Source organism: Myotis davidii, unplaced genomic scaffold (genome assembly GCF_000327345.1).
Source record: "Myotis davidii unplaced genomic scaffold, ASM32734v1 scaffold173, whole genome shotgun sequence".
NCBI lineage: Eukaryota > Metazoa > Chordata > Mammalia > Chiroptera > Vespertilionidae > Myotis > Myotis davidii.
Window position 1 is genome coordinate 1,211,867 of NW_006286303.1, and position 6,443 is coordinate 1,218,309.

A 6,443-nucleotide genomic window follows, 5' to 3' on the forward strand; every position below is an offset into this window, starting at 1 on the left:
AAAGGAGCAGAAGAAATATTTTAAACAATAATCATTGAGAATTTCTCCAAATTTATGCAGACACTAAACCACTGATCCAGAAAGCTCAGAGTTCATCAAGTGGATAAATACACCCCTCCTCTGCCCCAAATGACACTTTGGCATGTCATTTTCAAACTATAGAAAATCAAAGATGAAAAAAATCCTGGAAGAAATTAGAGGAAAAAATATCTATTTTATATCTATTAAATAGCCACTCCCTACTCCCCCCCCCAACCCCCCAAGGCCCTGGCAGCCATCATTCCACTTTCTGATTCTATGAATTCAACTACTTTAGATACCTCATATACATGGAATTATGTATTATTCGTTCTTCTGTAAGTTATTTATTTCACTTAGCAAGTGTTCTCAAGGTTCATCCATGTTGTCACATTGACAAGATCTCCTTTTTAAAGGCTGCATGTATTCCATTGTATGTATATACCATTTAATCCATGGATGGACTTTTAGGTGGTTTGCACTTCTTGGCTATTGTGAATATGCTACACTGAACGTGGAAGTACAACAATCTATTTAGGTTCTATTCTCAGTTCTTTTGGATAAATACCCAGAAGTGGGATTTCTGGATCATACAGTATTTCTATTTTTAATTTTTTGAGAAACCTTGTTATTTTTTTGTAGTGGCCACATCATTTTACAGTTCCATCAACAGTGGACAAGGTTCTAATTTCTTCATATCATTGCCAACACTTGTTAATCTTAGATTTTTTTTTTGTTTTTATAGTGGCCATCCTAACAGATATGTGATATCTCATTGTAGTTTTGATTTACATTTTTCTGGTGATTAGTGATGTTGAGCATCTTTTTGTATACCTGTGGGCCATTTGTATGTCTTCTTAGGAGAAATGGCTATTTAAGTCCTTTCCCATTTTTTAAATTGGGTTAATTGATTTTTCTGCTGATTGTAGGAGTTCCTAATATATTTTGGCTATTAATTCCTTATCAGATAATTGATTTGCAGATATTTTCTGCCATTCATTAAATTGCCTTTTCATTTTGTTGATTTCCTTTGCTGTGCAGAAGTTTTTCAGTATGCTATAGTCCCATTTGTCAGTTTTTGCTTGTATTGCCTTTTTAGGTCATATTCAAGAAATTGTTGCCAAATCCAGTGACCTGAAACTTTCTCCAGTGTTTTCTTTTCTAAGAGTTTTATAGTTTTAGGTCTTACATATAAGTCTTTAATCTATTTTGATTTGATTTTGTGTATATGAGTGTAGTGTAAGATAAGGATCCCATTTTATTTATTTGCATGAATATTGTTTTCCCAGCACCATTTATTGAAGAGACTGTCCTTTCTCTTATGTAGTCTAGGCACCCTTGTTGAAGATTATCTGACTACTAGAGGCCCGATGCATGAATTCGTGCATGGGTGGGCTCTGGCCACCCACCCCGATGGGGGCTGTTTGGGTCTGGGCTGGCAGCAGTGGTGGGATGCGGGTGGTTGGCTGGCCGGCCTCACCCCCTATTGGGATGGGGGCTGATCTGGAGGGGGGCCAGCTGGGAAGAGGGGCCATGGGGGCTCTGATTGGGCTGGTTGCTGCCATAGTGCACTTCATAGCGACCAGTCATTCTGGCATTCCGGTTGCTTGGCTTTTTATGTAGAGAGATATATGCATGGATTTATTTCTGGGCTCTCTATTCTGTTCTATTGGTCTATATGGCTGCCTTTATGCCAGTACCATACTGTTTTGATTACTGTGGCTTTGTAATTTTTTCAAGTCAGAAAGTGTGAGGCCTCTAGTTCTTTCTCAAAGACCATTGTGACTATTTGAGAACTGTTTGAGAATTTCTGATTTGAATGGCTTTTATTTTTTGCCTAATTGCTCTAGCTAGGACTTTCAGTACTGTATTGAATACAAGTGGTGAGAGTAGGCATCCTTGCCTTATTCCTCATTTTAAAGAAAAAGCTTTCAATTTTTCATTTTTGAGCATGATCTTAGCTGTGGACTTTTCATATATGGACTTTGTTATCTTGAGAACTTCTATCCCTAGTTCATATAGTGTTTTTTTTTTAAATTTTATTGATTTTTTACAGAGAGGAAGGGAAAGGGATAGAGAATTAGAAACATCAATGAGAGCCCTAATCGGTTTGGCTCAGTGGATAGAGCGTCAGCCTGCAGACTCAAGGGTCCCGGGTTCGATTCTGGTCAAGGGCATGTACCTTGGTTGTGGGCACATCTCCAGTAGGGGGCATGCAGGAGGCAGCTGATTGATGTTTCTCTCTTGTCGATGTTTCTAACTATCCCTCTCCCTTCTTCTCTGTAAAAAATCAATAACATATATTTTAAAAAAAAGAAACATCAATGAGAGAGAAACATCGATCAGCTGCCTCCTGCACACTCCCTACTGGGTATGAGCCCGCAACCAAGGTACATGCCCTTGACTGGAATCGAACCTGGGACCCTTGAATCTGCAGTTCTATCCTTTGAGCCATACCAGCTAAGGTTTATATAGTGTTTTTATCATGAAAGGTTGTTCAGTTCTGTCACATGCTTTTTCTGCATTGAGATAAAATTGATTAATTTTTAAATTAATTGATTTTTGAAATTTATCTTTATTGTTTACAGTATTACACATATTTGTATATTGAGCCATCTTTGCATCCCAAGGATAAATCTCACTCGATCATGGTGTATTATCCTTGTAATGTGTTGTTGAGTTTGGTTTAATATTTTTTGACGATTTTTGCATCTGTATTCATCAGAGATATTGGCCTGTAGTTTTCTTTACTTGGTGGAGTCTGTCTAGCTTTGGTATCAGGTAATATTGGCTTTATAAAATGAGTTTGGATGTATTCCCTCCTCAATTTTTGGAAGAGTTTGAGAGGGATTGGTGATAATTCTTTTTAAAATGTTTGGTAGAATTCACCAGTGAACCTGTTTGGTTCTGGGCTTTACTTTGTTAGGAGGTTTTATTATTGATTCAGTATTCTTATTAGTTAAAAGTGTGTTTGGATTTCCTCATTCTTCATGATTCAGTCTTGGTACTTGTATGTTTTAGGATTTATTTCCTCTTGGTTATTGAATTTGTTGGCATCTAATTGGTCATAATAGTCTCATATGATATTTTTGTATTATAATGTTTTTGTATTATAATTTTTGTATTATAATTATAACAGTTATAATGTTTCCTCTATTTATTGTTTTTTCTAAAAACTACTTTTTCTTTTGCTTTTCTAGTCTTTATTTTGTTTGTTTCTGCTTTAATATTTTTTATTTTCTTCTGCTGACTTTGGGTTTAGTTTTACATTTTTAGTTTTTCGAGGTGTAAAGTTAGGGCTTTATTTGAGGTCTTTTTTTTAATGTATTTACCATCACTATAAACTTCCCTCTTAGTATTGCCTTTGCTTCATTCCATAAGTCTTGATATATTATGTTTTTGTCTCAAGATGTTTTCTAATTTCCCTTTTGATTTGTTCTTTGACCCATTGGTTGTTTTTTTTTTAAAATATATTTTATTGATTTTTTACAGAGAGGAAGGGAGAGAGAGAGAGAGAGAGAGAGAGAGAGAGAGAGAGAGTCAGAAACATTGAAACATTGATGAGAGAGAGACATCGATTAGCTGCCTCCTGCACATCCCCCACTGGGGATGTGCCCGCAACCCAGGTGCATGCCCTTGACCGGAACCTGGGACCTTTCAGTCCGCAGGCCGACGCTCTATCCACTGAGCCAAACCGGTTTCGGCATACCCATTGGTTGTTCAAAAGGTGTTTTCAATTTCCACACATATGTGAATTTTCCAGTTTTCCTTATGTTACTGACTCCTAGTTTTGTTCTGTTGTTGTCAGAAAAAGATATTCAATATGATTTCAAGCTTTTTAAATTTGTCATGACTTGTTTTGTGACCTAATATGTGATCTATCCTGGAGAATGTTTTATGTGTATTGGAGAAGAATATATTCTGCTATGGGGTGGGATATTCTGTGTATGTCTATTAAGTTCATGTGGTCTATAGTGTTCAAGCCATCTGTTTCCTTATTGATCTTCTGTCTGGATGTTCTATCCATTATTGAAACTGGGGTATTAAAATCTATTATTGTGTTACTCTCTGTTTCTTTATTCAGTTTGTCAATGTTTGTATCAAATATTTAGGTGCTCTGATGTGGGGTGTATATATATTTACTAGAGGTTTGATGCATGAAATTCATGCAAGAAAAGGCCTTCCGTTCCATAGCTGCCAGCACCAGCTTCCCTCTGGCACCTGGGATCTGGGCTTCCCTCGCAGCCCCGGCTTCATCTGGAAGTTCGTCCGGAGAGATGTCCTGGAGGACGTCCGGTTTAATTAGCATATTATGCTTTTATTATTATAGATAATTATACATTCCAGACAGATTGACCCTTTATTAATATATAATGCTTTATTTTTGTTTCTTGTGATAGTTTTTGTATTTTTTAAAACATAATTTACTTGAAATTTTTTTAAAATAATTCTTTATTGTTGAAAGTATTACATATGTCCCCTTTCCCCCCAAGAACCCCCTCCAGCCTGCCCCAAGCCTCAGCACCATACTGTCTGCGTCCATGGGTTATGCATATATACAGACAAGATCTTTGGTTGATTACCTCCCACTCACCCTCCCTCCCAGTTTTTGTCTTAAAGTCTATTTTGTTTTATATAAGTGTGGCCACTCCTGCTCTTTTAGTTACCATTTACTTGGACTGTCTTTTTCCAGTCTTTAACTTTCAGCCTCTGTGGGTCCTGAAATCTAAAGCGGAGTCTCTTGTAGATAGTATAGAAATGGATCTTGTTTTTTTTTTTCTCTCTCTCTCTTTTTTTTTTTTTTTTTTTTTTTTTGTAATCCTCACCTGAGAATATGTTTTTCATTGATTCTAGAGAAAGAGGAAGGGAGAGAAAGAGAGAGAAACATCCGTTGCTTGCCTCATGCCCCTACTAAGGATGGAACCTATAACCAGGGTATGTGCCCTGACCTGGAATCAAACCCATGACCATTCGGTGTGCAGGTTGATGATCTGTGCACTGTACAACACTGGCCAGGGCAGTTGCACCCATGTCTTTTGATTGGTAACTTCAGTTCCTTTGCATATAAAGTAATTACAGGTAGAAAAGGAATCACTATTGCCATTTTGTTCATTATTTTTGTGTCTTGTAGCTTTTCGTCATTTTTTTCTCTCTCATTGTTTTCCTTTATGTGTCATTGACTGTGTGTGTGTGTTGGCTTGCTTTGATTTCTTTCTCATTTCCTCTTGTGTATTCTCTATAGACGTTTTCTCTGTGCTTACCATGGGTCTTACATAAAACACCTTATAGTTTTAATAATCTCTTTTAAGCTGATAACAACTTCAATAATTCTACTTTTTCTTTTCTCCACCTCCCATACATTGTCATCAATGTCACAAATTATATAGTGTATCCATAACATATTTTTATACTTATTTTTATACTTTTGTCATTTGACTTCTGCACTAAAATTTAAAGTGATTGTTTTAATTTATTTTTATTTTTACATTCTTAATTTTTAGAACAAGTTTATAGAGTTTAGCATTTGTAATGTACATTTTGTGACAAAGTTCTAAATTTTGTGATATTTCAAAATTTTAAAAGTTGAATAAATCTAACAATTACTTTTTTTCTTATTTAAACAGAATTTTGAGACTGATGGTCAGCCATATTGAAGAAAACATTGAACCTGTAGTTTTCTGAAGAATCAGTTCAAAAGATCCCCCAAAATACAAAAGGTAATGATAGGGTTGTATCTTAGAATGCACTTTGGAATGACATTTTTCCAGAAAAGTATATTTCAAAATCCATAAGCTATCTTGACACAATAATTTGAAGAAAGTTTTACTTAAAATTTTCTCCTGTTTTATTAATTTATCCTACAACATGTATTGTGCCAGCTATGTTCAGATACTATTTGTATACTGTGATGATCAAGGCAGAAACTATTCCTGCTCTTAGGAGGCTTGCATTCTAAAGGGAGGGAGGACAAATAGTAAATAAAAAAGAATTTGTAGTTCTGTGCAGAGAATTCAAATGGATATAGAGACTGACGACTGCTTTCATTAGTAGTCAGGGAAACCCTCAATGAAGAAAAATGTTTCAGTTGTGATCTTAATGTCAAGAATGTGCCAACCATGTGAAGATCTGAGAGCGATCCCCTTCCAGGGGCAGTTATTATAGGAGGAGGCAGTGAAACAAAAATAACCATGGAAATAAAAAAAAGATTCTGAATAGCTGCAGCAATCCTGAGAAAGAAAAACAAAGTAGGAGGGATCTCAATACCAGATATCAAGCTGTATTACAGAGCCAGTCAAAACTGCCGGGTACTGGCATGAGAACAGACATAGAGACCAATGGAATAGAATAGAGAACCCAGAAATCGACCCAAATCACTATGCTGAATTAATATTTGACAAAGGAGGCAAGAGCATACAATGGAGTCA

General features: G+C 36.0%; 1 protein-coding gene across 4 annotated transcripts in view; it reads left to right on the forward strand.

Annotated features, from left to right (window-relative positions):
- CLOCK (clock circadian regulator) overlaps positions 1-6,443 on the forward strand; it is a 153,301-nt gene that overhangs the window by 56,761 nt on the left and 90,097 nt on the right. For all 4 annotated transcript variants that reach the window (XM_006757797.2, XM_015560091.1, XM_015560092.1 and 1 more), the window contains one exon: positions 5,643-5,735. The gene's annotated coding sequence lies outside the window, so the exon portion shown is untranslated. The remainder of the gene's footprint in view (positions 1-5,642; positions 5,736-6,443) is intronic.